This window comes from Gopherus evgoodei, chromosome 24 (assembly GCF_007399415.2).
Source record: "Gopherus evgoodei ecotype Sinaloan lineage chromosome 24, rGopEvg1_v1.p, whole genome shotgun sequence".
Lineage (NCBI taxonomy): Eukaryota > Metazoa > Chordata > Testudines > Testudinidae > Gopherus > Gopherus evgoodei.
In genome coordinates, this window is record NC_044345.1 from 2,331,460 (window position 1) to 2,348,220 (window position 16,761).

Genomic DNA, 16,761 nt, shown 5'->3' on the forward strand with positions numbered 1-16,761 from the left:
AGAAGACCCTCCGCTGTGGCAAGATGATCCTCCACTACCATGGCAAGAGGATCTGCTGCTGTGGCAGGTGTCTTGTTTGTGGCACTGGTCTTTCTCCTGGTGGGAGCACATCTTTCTGCAGCTTGGGTAACCCTGAAAGAAAGAGACAGCCATCCCTCAGTGCGTGTGAACACAAGAGGGACCTTTGTGGAGATCCCACTTCCTTCCAACGCAGATTACACAAGAATTTGCTTTATGAAATGTTGACTGGAGAAGCCAGGAGGCTTTTCAGCCTGAAAGTTCTGATCCCCAAGGAGGAGATGAGAAGTTATCTAGGAGGCTCCCATCTCACCCATCCCATCCCCTAGTAGAGAGAGAAATAGATCATGCAAGTACTACGTAGATAAGCTTCTCTCCCTTTCTTCTATAGCACCATAACGCTGTCTGCTCTTCCCTTTGGGCATTGCAATATTTAGCAGATTCCCCACAACAAGGGGCCCAAATTAGAAGTGAAAAGGCCCAAGTAATCAGTGAGAAGTTGATGTGCACAGTTAAAGCCCAGAGCCAGATTCAGTGCACCACATCCTCAGCTGGTGTCTATCAACTCAGATCCATTAAAATGCAGCCCCTTATATTTTTTCCAGTTATTATTTGTATTTAGTATTTGTCCTGTATTATCGCTGAGGTCCCCTATCATGGCCCAAGGCTCTGTTGTGCCAGCTGTTGTGCCACCACAGAAGACAAGGATGGTCCCTACCCTGTTGATTATTGCAATTTAGGTAGAAGACAAGGTACGGGGAGTGGCTATAACGGATGTGGAGCATAAGGTAACAATGCAAAAATATTGGTCAGGATGAAGTTTTCCAGCTGAAAGTACAAATAATGTTATTTTCCATTAATAGCCAAAGAGAATCAGCATAATCGGACTTACCCTATTCACCACCAGGAACGTGCGAAGAGAACTGAAGTGAATTGTGTGAAGAGCACTGGCGTGCTAGAGGTTTTATACTATATCTTATCTATCAGTCTGGAAATGAGACACAACATGGCAATGGTGACTTTTTTGTTTATCATCTCAAGCCTGTGCAATTACTCAAAATATTGCTCTGCTGGTTTGACTCATGGTTTTGTAGGTAGATCAATAGCTCTCCCGTATGCCCGGTTTTTACTCAGTGCTCCATGAAATTGTCAATTCCACGCACACTTGATGTGACAAAGAGGCAGGCATAAGGAATAAAGGAGGTTCTGTTTGGATTTGGGTTTGCTATAACTCATTGATCTGGTTGTCCAAACCTCTGAATTTTAGGAAAGTTCAGATACTGCAGTGATGGGCATTAATTTAAATTAATAAGTTAGACAGAAGGAGTTAGGGAGATAGGCAGAGTCAGCTGACATGTCTGTTAATTAAAAGAAACAAACAAAGAACCCAAAGAGTTGGTGTTAGTTTATATCAGCAATGATCAAAAGCTGAGGGCTGTGTAAGAGAATGTTAAGTATGTAAGCAGGTTATGGAACTGATGTGTCATTTTGCAATCTCACGTTAATGTGATTAAAGGGATGTTATGATAAATAATAGCCCAATGGATGGTATTACAGGATGACAGTATTTATATACAAGATAATAGCTAGGAATGTAGAACCAGATTTTTAAAGGTATTTAAAGATATTCCATGGGAACTTCGGTGCCTAAATCCAATTAAAAGTCTGGGCTATAGAGAACTTTCCCTCTGGAAGTGCTTGATGAGAGAGACACCACCTTGAATGGTACAAAGAGTCCTGTGGCACCTTATAGACTAGCAGACGTATTGGAGCATGAGCTTTCGTGGGTGAATACCCACTTCGGACGTGGGCAGCATTCAGACTACAGGTGTAAGACCATTCATATTGCCCAGACCTTTCTCATCCCACCATAGAACACTTTTTAATAGAATTACTGGCATGACTGATATGATTGCTATCAGGGAACCTGAACTTTAAGTGCTAAATGACCAGCTGTTTAACAGGGCACAGCAACTCTGCGCACTAGCACAAGGAAGGAGCAGAAGACAGGGACATACTCAACTAATTTTGAATTTGGCCACAACAATCCAGCTAACACCCTAGAATCTTTTGAGAGCTGTATTAAATTCTACGGAGTGTAATTCCCCCCATGTGCTGAGGATGTGCATGGACCCACACAACATTGGTAATCCACTTCAACTCGAAAATAGGGCATGAGTGGGAATGGGTTGGAATCTACGTCACCCCCTCACTTACAGAATGTGTTTTTTTTCCCCTCTATGCCAGCTGGGGCAGGTAAAGTGTCTTGAGTCAGCTATTGTCTCCAAGTGAAGCAACCTAATACTTTTAGATGAAATAATGGAGGCGTGTTATTTTTAGATCCAGGCTCTATTCCAGCTGATGACCCACCTAGTGGCGTCGGCGTAAGTGACAAGTATTGGCTCCACGTAGACCACGCAGAAGCTCTCTGCATCCTTCAGTGACCGCCCAAACTCTGGCACCTTCAACACAACAGCGCCCTCTAGCAACACGCTGGGGCCCGGCTTTGGAATTGAACTCAGGAGGACAGCAGTGGAAGGCAACTAGTGATTCTGGTTGCTTCCTTTTTAGGGTGTCCCATCTGAGACACCTTAAAGAGGCTAGATTTTCAGAGGGAGGCAGCTCAGCCACTTTTTAAAAACTGATCTCCTTTTAGGCGTCTCACGCTGAGCACCCCAAAATGGTGGCATGCCAAGTCACTGCGTGATGGGAAGGTAATCCAATGGGAAAGGTCTTTTGGGACCATTTTGTTATTTCTTATTGGTGGGGCGGATCAGGTCTGTGGTTTTGTTGAGAAAGGATTTTGAGGCACAGCCAGCTGGGGAAAAAAACAGCCCAATTCCAGGTTGTGAGTGGTTGAAAGAGATAAAGGAAGGATTAAGGCAGTGAGTGTGGGCAGAAGATAGGGTCTGGGGGCGTGAGGAGCAGGTCATGCATGTTGAGTTGGTCATGGGTGTGTCAAGCCTTGAAAGGGCAGAATGCCAGTCAAATTAATCTCTGTTGTGCCTCTGCTGAAGCCAATGGGTCAAACTCCCCACTGATGTAAATTTGTTCAGCTCTGGCACTGTGTCGACTTACGTCAGCAGAGATATTGGACCGATGTTGTTATAAGAGGAATTAAATTGACCCAGTGGGTTTAAGCTAGTGAGGGGAATTAGGGGTGGTGGGATATGATCAGAGAGACATGGGAGGATGGTGCTTCTAACTGCGGCAGGTTGGATAAACTGGAGAAGGATGGAATTCATAAGGTCAGAGGTCACAAGGTGCAGAGTGAAGATTGCACCAGAGATGTACCAGTTTGCTAAGTAACCAATGAGCATTTGATGCACAGGAGCCAAGGTTTTAAACTCATCTTTTTTGTTTGCTGTGGGGTAGAAACTTAATCCAAATGGACAGGAACATAAATCTTTTGGTAGGAGAGGGTCCTAGTCTACGGTAGGAGATTCATTCATCTCCACACACAAAGGGGCTTTGATAGCTCGCGCTCAAACTTTTCATCTGGCTAATTCTCTTTGAAATATCCTTCCCGTTCTGTATTGGCCTAAGGTTGGAGCAAACCCTAGAAATGGTGTTCTCTGAATTCTCACTTCTTTCCGTGCCTCAGTTCCTCATCTCTAAAATAGGGATAATATAATACTTCCTTTCTCCCAGCCTTGGTCTGTTTGGTCTATTTCAGTGGGGCCTGATCAGATTTGGGGTCTGTAGTTGTTGCTTGAATATAAATAATAACACAGCTTAACCAGGAAATCACAGAATGAGAGAGATTCACAGAGAACGTCATTAGATCGTTTCTAAGAGTGAAAAAAGCAGAGAAAATCAGGATCTGCCTGTTGATATTTCACAAACAGCAAAAGAGTCTACATAAATTTGAATAAATTACTTGTGATGGATCCTTCACTTAGCTCTAATTATACTTTAGAAATTTCTCATCAGGATGACACATGCTTATTGCATCTGCCAGCGTATATGTTAGACACACAAGGGTTGTTAGCCATCGGTATGAAAATCTCAATTGAATCTCAAGATTAAACCTGAAACATCTTTTGACTTATTGTAGAAAAGTATTACAATAGTGCTGAGGTGGGCAAAGATAAAAAATGTTGCATTTGAGAATCAGCTGATTGGCTTTGGTCATTACTGTGTATGAATATAATACTGACCACTGAGTATGTTGCCATACACAGGCACCGACTTTCCAAAGTGCTGGTGGTGGGGGGTGCTTGACCCCTGGCTCTGCCCCAGGCCCCACTCCCACCTGCCTCTTCTCATCCGTCCGCTTCCCACCCTCTCCACCCCCACCATGCCTCTTCCTGCCCAGTTCCGCCCCCTCAATAGCATGTGCTGCATCTCCACTCCTCCCCCCCAGCCTTCGGCACACCATGAGACAGCTGATTACAGCGGATGGGAGGCACAGTGAGGGAAGGGGAGGCGCTGATTGGCAGGGCCTGACAATGGGCAGGAGATGCTGGGGCACGGGGGAGGTGCTGATAGGGGGGCTGCTGGAGGATGCTCAGCACCCATCATGTTTTCCCGTGGGTGCTCCAGCCCTGGAGCACCCACAGAGTCGGCACCTATGTTGCCATATATTCACAGAGTCTTCGATTCACAGATTCTAAAGTCCAGAAAGGGTGGTCCAATCTTGTCAGAGGTGTGGGCCTTGTGTGTTGTTGTGAAGCACCTCCCTGGGCTACGCAGCGTGACCTCCCATGCACTGTACATATGAGGTCATGCCATGCAGAAGACACCATTTTGTTTCCACATGTGTGCTGTATCTGTATAGGTCAACTTCCAGTGAACTGAATGCAAATCCTACCTTTGTCTGGTTCAGGAGTTCTAAATCTGACTGCAGTGGTCACGGAACAGGGCTTGGCAAAATGGGGGAAAAGAGAAACTTTTTTTTACCTTGACTAAGATAGAAATTCCTGAAATAATGGGCTGAGTATCTATCTATCTATCTATCTATCTATCTATCTATCTATCTATCTATCTATCTATCTATCTATCTATCTATCTATCTATCTGATGAATGGAATGGATTCTTCATAGGACATTTTAATTCCTTGCTTTCCTATGAAATTTATTCCCAAGACAGCTAAAATTCCTTTGACTGAATGATTTTTTTCCTTCTGGCTAGTAAATAGCACTGTAGACAAATAATTTTGTATGGCCAGATCCTCACATGGTATGAATTGGTCCTGCTGCACTTGAGTATATGGTGCAATGCCAGTTTACACCAGCTGAGGAACTAGACCCTTCATTTCTAAGCAGATTGGTGCGCTATAGCCATTTCTGCATCAAAGAGGACAAAAATATTCCAAAAAAGGCAAGGTTATAGTGGAAATCAATTAGATGAGAAACATCAAGACAATGGAATGCTCATAAATTGTAAGTTTTATTGTCTTCACGTCTACAAGTGGACACCGAAGGGAGAAGGTAGTGGGTGAAATTATCCCAACAGAAAATATTTCACACTGCATAGCCTGAGAATATAAATGATCCATCAGAAACAGCCCTTAATGATAAAATTTCACACTAATGCAGTGGGTTACTTCTTCAAAGCGCATTACAAGCATGAACTGGTTATAATAATCAAAACAACAGAGAAAGTGCGACTTGTGAATGAAACAAGTCATGCCAAGCTGTAGAAATGTAAGGCAACGTTAGGAGAGCAGGAGATTCATTGCTGTTACTTGTAGATGTCACTTCAGCTGCGTGCTGGAATTTTGCAGACTTGATTTTGCAGCTGTTGACTTAGAAGACTCTTTGCCCTTGGTATTCAGCACTTCTGCACTGGAGGGCAGCACTTCTGCACTGGAAGACAGCGCTGTTGCACTGGAGGGCAGCACTTCTGCACTGGAAGACAGCGCTGTTGCACTGGAGGGCAGCACTGTTGCACATGTTGTTTTGGCTTCACATAAATCGGTGTACTGTGGCATGCTCCAGAGGTACCATGGCATGACGATCCAGAATTGTGGCCTGACGATCCAGAACCATGGCCTGACGATCCAGAACCGTGGCATGACGGCTCAGAACAGACACACCGCCCATGGCCTCCTCCGGAGGATCCATGGAAGTACGATGGTCTCCTAACACAGCAGTGGCCTCCACTGCCGTGGTATGACCCTGACGACCCATGGCAATTCTCACCACAGCCCGATCGTCGATACCCATAGTATCGGTAATCATGGGCTTCCCTTGGCCTGCCACCACTTCTGCAGCAGGTGCTATAAGCATAGGTGAAGGGGGTGCGCCGGGTGTCCAGCCAGGAACCTGCAGGGTCATACCAGGTGGAGTTCAGGTTGAAGTAGGATTCCCTTCCAGAAGAGTAAATCATTCTGCAGCTGAGGTGAAGCTGAAACAAACAGACCACATGGGATAAGTCCTTGAATTTCCATTTACACTCCTCAGATAGAAATCCTTGCTTGTATACCCCACACACGGGCCAGTGGTTCGTAACTTGAAAGCCTTGAATCCAAGGGTGATATCAACACCCCTATCCGGGGAATGGCCAGCCTGTTCCAAGATGCCCTCTCTAGGTTTACACTGAAACGGATTTCCCCAGACATATGCAGATGGGGATCAAAATCAGCCATAGGGCAATATGCCAATTCTCCCCCATGCAAACTTGTTGGAGCTCTCTTCTTGAGCCAGCCCCATGGTGCTCTCACAGCTCAGCTCCTCATCCTTCATCTCCTAATCATTTATCCTTAGAACCCATAATGCATTCTGCACACTGCCTCGGAGACACACATGCCCTTCGTATTTGCATGTGGACCCAGCTACACAAGTAAAATGTGGCTCTAGCATTCCAATCCAGGCACAGGGAACTCTAGACTCTGAGCTGGAGGAAAAAAAAACTTTAAAGATATTTTTAATGAGCAGCAAAGAGAATCAGTACAATCTGACTTACCCTATTGACCAACAAGGACCGGTGAGAAGATGTGAAGCTGAGTGTGTCAGGAGCATTGGGATGCAAGAGTTTTTATATGGTTCGGTGCCCTCTTTCAAATGAGATACCCCAGGGGAATGAGCACTTAATTATTTACAAGTAAAACAACCCCATGTGTGTTTGCGGTTCCCGATCTCTGACGTGGCTAGTTGATTAATTATTTTTGATCAGCAATAATTTTTGAATAGTGTAGATGATCAAAGCATTTGATTTGCATAATTCTCAAATAAACTGTGTGAGGCAGATCAGAAGGTATTTATTTCTCCATTTGACAAATGAGTAGACTGAGGCACAGAAGTGATAAGTGCCCTGCTACCAGTGAGTCACGGGCAGAGACGAGTGGAAATCCGGTGTCCCACATTCCCAGTACATTATCCCGGGCTGCTGACTCCTCCGATGTCACTTGATAATGTCATTAGTAGCGTCAGCGCACGTGCGTGGCAAACGGGGACAGAACTGGCTGACTTGCCTAGCAGTCCAGGGGTGAGTCACGGGCAGAGCCAACATGCAGAGATTTTTAGCTCCCAGCCCCAGGCCCCTAGACCAGTGGTTTTCAACCTTTTTTCATTTGTGGTCCCTCTAAAAAATTTCAAGTGGGGGTGTGGACCCCTTTGGAAATCTTAGACGTCGTCATCGGACTCCTTGGAGGTTGAAAAGCACCGCCCCAGGCCACGCTGCCGTGCATGTTATGGGGTTGTGGGTTTTTAACATAATGTGAAGCGGAGCCGCACTGAACAGGAATTGCAGGAGGAAATGGATCAAAAGTGAGGTGGGTTTGGGTTTCAGTTTTGCAAAACTTTATGAGTGAGGTTTTTACTTTGCAGGGGGTTGATTTCTGAGTCCCATTTACTGCCTGGGCTGCCCAGAAGTTTACAATTTTAGCCAGAGGTGACGCATGGGGCGGGTGTCACGTGGGGTCATGTGCCCCCCAGTTGCTGCTTGGTTTGTACTGAGCATATTCTCATGAACTAAACCATGCTCAGTAACATCTGCTGAGGCCGCTGCCCTCAGTCTGTCGCTCCCCTCTACTGGTGGGTACAGGTCCTCACTGCTTTTAGTCCCACCACAGTTATAGGGACATTCAGCTCACCCTACCCCATCCCCCGAAACTATTTCAAAGTTAATTTGATTTTCTCTTTTGCTGAGCTTGGTACGCAAGGCAGTGATTATAAATGGAGGAGCTTTCAGACATTGCAGTGATATGTTAACGGAGGCCGTGGGTTATCCTGTATAGACCATATCAGGCCAGATTTTGGGCTCCTGAATGTGTTTCGTGGAATCTCATTCCTGACCCGTTTGGTTGTTATTGCTCTTGGAGCTAGTCAAAATTTTTCCATCACAAGCTATTTTGGACAGAATTTGGGTTTTTTAATTGTTTTTATTCCAGTCAAATCAACTGAGTTACATTGATCTCCACCAGCCAAGTGTCTGGCCCGATTATTCAAGAGGGACCTGATTCAAAGTTCTTGCAAGTGAATGGGAAGAGTCCTGTTTATTTTAATGAACTTTGGTTCAAGCCCTCGGGGCTCAAGTGTACATGAGAATAGCTAGAATGCCATTATCAGCATTGGGATTTGCCAGAACTGGAATTTTTCAAAGGTAGAGCTGAGTTGGGTTTTTTAAATCAAAACTATTTTTCAATAAAAATGCCTTTTTGACGACATTTTAACAGAAATTTTGATTTTTGTTGAACATTCTTGGCTGCTTATTGGAAGTAGCAAAAACTAAATTTAATTTCCTGGAAACCAATAAAAAGTTTGATGTGTGGGTTTTTGGGTTTTGTTGCAAAGACAAAAATTTACAATGAAAATGAAAAAATGTCCTTTAAAAAGTTTCATGGGAAAAAATCATTTTCAAACCATCTCAAATCATGAGATCCAGTATATAGAGAACCATCCGTGATTTTCAGGCTCTTCGTTTGAGAATTACAAATGTCACATATTATAATTTGTATGTCACCTCATGCTATGCATGCCCTGCTTACTCAAACACAAGCTTCACATACTGAATCCATTCTTAATGATAATGATTATCACGTTAGAACACGTTGCCTTTCCAAACCACCAATCCAAGCATTAGCTAATTAGTGTGTGTAATAAATCACACAGAGTAAATCCACCATGCAATATATCAGGCACTGAACAAATACATGACATATTGCAGTGAAATTCATATTGACATAGCAAGCCACTTATGTATATATTGAGATTCCCAGGTGGACATGTACAGCTCGTGCTGCCACAGCTTCACAGAATCATAGGGTTTGAAGGGACCGCAAGTGTCATCTAGTCTAATCCCCTGCCAAGATGCAGGATTCCTTGAGTCTAAACCATCCAGGATAGATGGCTATCTGCTATAATAATGGCTATTGTTGCTGGAGCTAGCTAGATCAAAGCTAGCTTGGGTGGGTCTATGCATGTTGCAGTGTAATGACTTGTATTGGCCCTTTCAGACTAGAGTTGGCCAGAAGACTTTGTTCCGGGAACTTTGGAATAAACAAAGGCCCTGGAAATGGCCTTGTAGCAGGAAGTGATCCCAGGCAATTAGTAATTTTCCACCCTTCATGGCTGTAGAGAAAAGTTTGAAAATGTGACCGACGAAGGCTCAAAACAGGAGGCAACTAAAAGAACCCCCCAAACTAATTATTTTTTAAATCTCATGGTATTTTGGGGGGTGGGATGGGCGCTTGACTCATGATTTTTGAATGCTTAGCATCGGCAATAGCTCCTGTTGTAAAGTGCAGTCCTGACTATTGGTCCTCATTAGAACGATATTGGCTGTTAAACGCAATAAGGATGTGTTTAATGTTGACCCCTGAACCGGTATGTGTTCAATAGGACACTTCTGGAGTTACGGAGTAAAAAGTGAAGAGGCTGATAACTATGGAAACGCCAGCACATTGTCCCTCTGATGAATTGCAAGCTTCTTTGTCTCCCTGGAGATGGAAGAAGGAAACCAAGGGATGGCTAGTAGAAAGTTTTATATATTAGTTTAAATATTCTGTAACCCAGGACTATCAATCAGACAAAGGCATGATACTTAAAACTAACACTTCACATTTGTATGGAGGACGACGCTCTTCAAAGTGTGTTGCAGACATTAAAGGCACGTGGAGGGGAAAAGAGAGAATATCTGTAGTTTGTGAAACGGACAAGACACAAAAAGCTTTATAAACTGAAGGCAACCTCGTTAGAACAAGCAGCCAACTGGCACATATATGCTTGTAGGCTGTTTTCAACAGTTTATTATTGTTTCTCTGACTCTGTCTTTTACAGATGGACTAGCAGCTGGCAGATCCGCTTTTGCTGGTGCTGGCTTGGATATTGAAGCGCTGGGGATGATAAAAGAGCAGAGTGTGGTTGCACTAGTGCATAGTCTTGCTGCTCTGGTGCACAGCAACGTTGCGAGTTGTGCTTGTTCTGTTGGCTTCATGTAAGGGCAGCTTCATGGCTCTCTCAGGCAGGCTCCCTGGGCATTGTGGTACAATGCTGCAGAATCACGGCATGATGATGCCTCTCAACACAGCTTGATCCTTCATGGCATGACCCTGAAGCTCTGTCGTAGGAGGAGTCTTTCAGGGACCAGTAGCAACCTTAAAGCATTGCAATAATAATAATTACAATAATAAGAATACAAAGCTCTTTTCACCAGTAGATCTCCAGGTGCTTGGATGAGGAGGTCAGTTATCATTGCTCCTCTAGTCACTCATTGCAAGGTAGGTTTCCAGATCTTGCAACATTTTTCTACACAACTTGTGGACCCTGGCAACTGAGCAGCCCAGCTGGTAAGTGCCCAACTGTTCCCACAGCATCCACTAGAGCAGCACAGCCCCCATCCTGGCCTTGTGCCCCCCGCCCTCTAGCAGTGCCTAATGCACCCACCCTGTCCTTGTACACCTGGCCCTGAGCAGTCCCCAGAGCCCCCACACCGGCCTCATGTCCTCAACACCCTCTGTCCTTGAGAGCTGGTCCCTGGAGCCTTCTTCAGCTCCCCCTTTCCTTCCCCAATCCACCTCCAGTTTCCTGCTTCTGCCACATCCAGCCTCCCCTGACCTCCCCAGGGCTGCTATCTGGAGTCTCCTTGGTCCCTCCTGCTACCCGGAGCCTCCTTTCTGCCCCTCTGCTATCCCAGTCCCCAAAGGGGCATCGCACCCCCTGCTGGACCATAGCCCGACAGCTTCACCTTCTGCCTCGGAGCCCAAAAGAGCACTCACACCCTGCTTTACTGCCCCGACCCCACCCATGCCCATTCCTCTCCCCCCTCCCCGCTACTTGGATCAACTGGGGGCACAGAGGATCTGGGCCTAGCAAAGCAGGATTAGAAAAGCACCTGAAATCAGCAGGAGTCTGGTGCTTAAGTTGCTAAGGTGAAAATCCCACTGGGCACCTATGTGCATCTTTAGGTGCCTAACCCCCTGCACTTATAATGACTTACAATCGATCTTTCTGTAGTTATTAAACCTGTTTTATCTTTTACCTACACCAGTGTGTTTTGCTTGAAGTGCTTGGGAAATCGCAGCTCAGTTCACAAAGGCTGGCGTGTGTCCTCTCCACATTGAGGGAGGCAGGGACTGGGTAATGAACTTACACAGGTCAGGCTTCTGACCAGAGCAGTGCTTAAATTGCCTGGAACACTCCAGCTCCTTTTGGAAAAGGAGAGGGCTTACGATCGAAAGAGGAAAGGGACTGGCAATAGACAAGAGATGGAGAAGTTTCTGGATAACAAACACCAAGACTCTGGCACTCTTGTAAAATTTAATGTCTGGCATTTCTGACAAGAGACAGGATTAAATTATCTGAGCATACAGGAAGCAATCACATTTTTTGAGGTTGTTACTAACAGCCTGGGTTGCTACAGTACCCATCGGAAGAGAGAGGCTGTGCAATTTATGAAAGAGGTACAGCAGCAAAGCTTTTCCAGCTAAAGAAGAGTGAGAAGCAAACTCGGCTTCTGAGATGGACTTCTTTACTTCTGGTGCTTCTGCGGTGGCCACGGGGTGGGCTGCTTGGTCTGCTGCTGACAAGGGAGGGTGGTGGTTTGGCAAGGGACAGGGGTGGGGTACTGGGGCAGAGGTTTCACATCATGGCATGTCCCGCCTCCGCTGCTATGGCAGGAGGAGCTTCCGCTGTCGTGGCAGGAGGAGCTTCCGCTGTCGTGGCAGGAAGAACTGCCACTGTCGTGGCAGGAGGAACTGTCGCTGTCATGACAGCCTCGGGACTCACGGGAACACATCTTTACGTAATGCAGGGAACCCTGGGGGAAAAAAAAGACTTTCCTTCAGTTACTGTGAAAACAAGAGCGACTTTCTTAGGATTTTCCTTTCCCTCCCCCACTGCATAGAACTCACGATTCTTTTATGTGTTAAATGCGTAAGCCAACAGTCCCCAGCTAAATGATCTCTAAGGGGTCAGGAGCATTTGTCTGTGAGGTCGTCCAGGAGTCAGGCCCCAGCTGGTGTAAATGGGTGTAGCTCAAGGAAGCTATGTCGAGCTACCCAGCTGTAGGGCTGTCTCAGGTGGTCCACTGATGTGCATTTATGTCCCCAGTCACATGCAACCACTGCTCTTCAGATTCCAAAAGAAACCTGGCACCATTTCATTGATTCCCAGGCTTCCTCCTAGGAAGACCTGAGCTGAAGTTTTTAGGACTTCTCTCAGGAGGTCTGGTGGCAAGGAGTGGAAGATGCAAAAGTGAATTCCTCTGGCCTTGGGGATTTACATTCCACACGTAACAGAGTTTGGAGAAAAGAGTCTCAGGAAATGTTGTAGGGTTTGTGATTTTTTTCAGGTGGAATCAAGCCATTTCTGGTTATCGGTCAACATAAATATTTCTTAAATGTGGAGGTATGAAATGAAAAGAGACACTGCTTTATAAGAAGTCAGTTAAGAAACGAGACTAATAGTAACCACACCTATCGTTAGCATAATCATAACCACATTTATCATTACTGCCATTTTACAGACAGGGAAACTGAGGCACGAGAGAGTAACTGACTTGCCTAAGTTCACCCAGCAGGCCAGTGCTGCAGGTGGGAATAGAACCCAGATCTCCTGAGTTCCAGCTCTGTGTACTGTCCCATAGGCAACCCTGCCTCCCTGGGAGTAAGTAGGTATGTGCACACACAAAAAATCTGGAGAAAAATGCTACTGAGGGAAAAATGTTCATTGTGGGCAGGGAGAAGAGCTGAAAACAAGACAGGGAAAGAGTTTCACATTATCAGTAGCACAATTTGGCCTGTTCTATGCAGGAGGTCAGACAAGGGATAAAATTTCCAGAATGCCTTAGCAGTCTGAGTCTCATTGATTTACACTGAGCCTTTGGCTCCCAGGTTCCTAAATCACTGTTGGGACATAGGTTCCTAAATCATTTAGGTGCTATTGAACATTTTACCTGAGTGACCACCACGCTTTCTCTGGTCTGGGCAAAATCCTCTGCTGATGCAAACTGGAGTAATTCCTTTGAACTCAATAGGAATTATGCTGATCTTACACCAGATGAGGAGCTAGCCATTGTGAGTCTATGGACAGTGTCTTTCTACTTTTGAAAGCTGGGATTTTCTAAGGCTCCTAAATCCCATTAAAATTCCAGATTGGAATGGGACTAGGATACCTATCACCCTTTGGCTACTTTCAAAGTCCCAGACAAAATGCATAAACTAAAGTTTGCCATTGGATAAAAAAGAACTATGAGTCAAGGAGATGCTCCCATCAGGTAGCTTTGTCCCCAAAAGCTTGAAGACCTGGGGAAAATGTATTAATAAGCTTCAGTCTATTCTCTCATCAGTTTCCATAGTTCTGTCTCCTTTCTGCTTCCTATTCTTCACTTCACATCTTTCTATTTTGTCTTCAGAAAGCTAGAGATCCTAGGCACTATGGTTGTGCAGGTAAATAACAATCAAATGCTACTTGGCATCCAATTCTACTGCCAGCTTTGGCATCAAGCCCCGACAGCCCACCCACCAACTCAGAACTGGAGTCTGAATAATTTCAGCATCCAGAGCTAGACTCTTAATAGATATTGGCAGCTTATACTCCAAAAACGATTAAGTTAATTTTAATGAACAGTAAAAAGTTTCATTAGAATAAGGACTTACCTTGAATGCCAGCAAGAACACCAGAGCTAGGCGTGAAGCTGAGTGAATGAGGCTGCTAGGGGCATGGGAACTTTTATACCTTCCCTAAGCCCTGCTCTTGGCTGGGGGACAATGACCAATATATTTACAGCCTCTAATTATCCCCCGACTTCAAAAGCTTATTTGACTCATCGCCTTTGATTTAGATCATTTCTTTTCCTTGTGTTTCACAAACTTTTAATTGCTTGCCCCACCCGGCATGCCTTGCAAGTGGAGATGAGGCAAACGGTGAGGGTGGTTTTGGTTGTTTAATATCTTACTGTCATGCAGGGGTAATTTTTGTATTGCAGCACCTCAAGAAGAGATGGTCCTTATCTGAAATATCCGAAATCCCCCGGTCCAGGGCGTGAACAAGGAGGTAGGATACAATATTTGGTGGTAGTTTCCTGAGGCTCGAATTGACAGGACAGGCCTTTTGGATTATGGCCAAGATTTTCTAAAGTGAATGGCTCCCTCCATTTTAACTTGTGATGTCGTCATTTCTTAGGCTATGGAGCCAAAGCCATGCCTAGGACTTGGCACAGACCCTTCATTTCAGATGCTCCAGATGCTTTGCCAATACCCCGTTTCACAACTGTGAAGTGACGTCGGTGCAGTGGGTGTTGAATATAATCTGGTATTAGTGGGAAGTGCTGTGCCTAACTGCAATGATCTGCAGGCCCCAACCACACCAGTTTGGCCACATGGCTGGAACGACCCCACACTGAGTGCCTGAAATTGTTCTCAGTGGAAGAGTTCACAATAAGAGGGGAGTGGATGCCCAAGGAGGCAGCTGTGTAATACGGTTTGTAAACCAATCGAGGCAATCTCCCTAAGAGGCCCAAATGGCCACTCAAAACAGATGTGGATGGAATCTGTTCATAACCACGTCCCTGTGCAGCTGTGGCCTTGGAATAACGAGAGGGGTCCTGTGTGGCAGTTAACTCTGAAAGCTTTGGCCATGACGTGCAAGAAACAGGAAAGAATTTTCTGCAGGTTGGGAAAATACCTGGAAACCTCACTTCAAATGGCTGATTAAGAAATAGATCTGGTTCCCCATTTTTTTATCTTTGCTTTTCCTCCTGTTTTCTAATAAGGGGAGTGAAAGCAAACAAAGAAGAGGCCAGAGGGAAAAATAACCCCCCAAATGATAACATTACATAAAAAAAAATCATTGGGTTTGTTTTTAACATATTTTCCTGTCCAAAAAAAAAAAAAAGAAAAAAAAGAAAAAAGAATATTCACAAAGAAAATGGATTTTTTTCATTTTTTCTGATATTTCCCTCCTGAAATATACAGATCTGTTTCCAAGCCAGCTGTTGCCAGCGTAGGTTAATAGATTCTGAGGCCAGAAGGGATCATTGCGATCACTCTGACCTGTTGCGCACGGGCCAGAGAAGTTTCCCCAAAATAATTTCTAGAGCAGATCTTTTAGCAAAACATCCAATCTTGATTTAAAAATTGTCAGTGATGGAGACTCTTTGGTAAATTTTTCCAGTGGTTAATTACTCTGATTAATGACACATGCTCTTTTCTTTGTGTCTGATTGTGCAAACTCTGTTCATGTTGGTGAGCCCTTACTCACTGGTGAAGTCACTCACATCACCTGCATGAGTAAGGATTCCCCAGGTGAATAAGTCTTGCACAACTGTGAAGCTGGAAGGCAGTTATGCAGCTAGCCACATCTCCAGTGCAGGCAGCACCATTTACACAACATTGTTTCATTTCCTTGATTTAACAGGCAGGAAGTGTCCCATCAAAGCCTGAAAGGAGCTCCTAATATGAACAGTCCCACCTCGAGAAAACTCCCTTAAAAGCGTACGCCTACAGGGGGGTTTCCACCTCCAGGGAGGTGTGCACGGATCTGTCAATAGGCCGTAGCTAATGCTAACACTTTAGCTGGACTGTCTAATAACCATAACTACACATTGCTTGTTGCCTTGATCACTTTAATGAGGAACTAGGCCAGATCTTCCCTCTTGGCTTCTGCTAAACATGTCTCTCTAGTTAAAGGGTGGTGCACTGAAAGCCAGTTAGAGATCTTTGGTGATTCTTTCTCTTGTTTTCTAACACTTTCAGGGCTGCATTTTGCCATGTATTTCTGGACGGCCTGACCCCAGGGGCATCCCAGGAATCTATATTTCTCTCCTAGCTCCTCTCATGCTCCTGGGTGCTGGGTGTGATTCACCACTAGCCTTTGCCAGCAGGAAATCAAAATCCTTCACCCGCTGGCTCAGATGCACGGGCCAGGGAATAAGAGAGGGGTGTGTGTAACTAAGGTTCCACTCGTTGCTTGCCTACTTGCCCAGGCAGGTGCAGCCCCGTTTAACTCTGCACACTCAAACCTACAGTCCAGGTAGCTTGTCTTTCTTTGGCCAAGGAGTAATTCTGCACCTACTGGCTGTAGCAGGCATGTCGTGCTCTGACGTTCTGCCTGCAGGCTCAGTGCTGAAAAGCACCGTCCAGGGAGGTAAGAGAGGTTCTTGCTCTCTTTACGAGGGTGTAGTCCATGCATTAATCAAGCGCTCCAGGAGAATTAGCCCTCGATATCTAACAGGCACAGCCGTCCTGGGTCAGCAGTTGTTGCATGTGCTGGCCAAGTCTCTCTGGGAGCATGTGCTGTTTAATATGGAAAGGACTCTTTAATTAAAGGGTAAAACTGAGGACTAACAAGCTGAGTCAC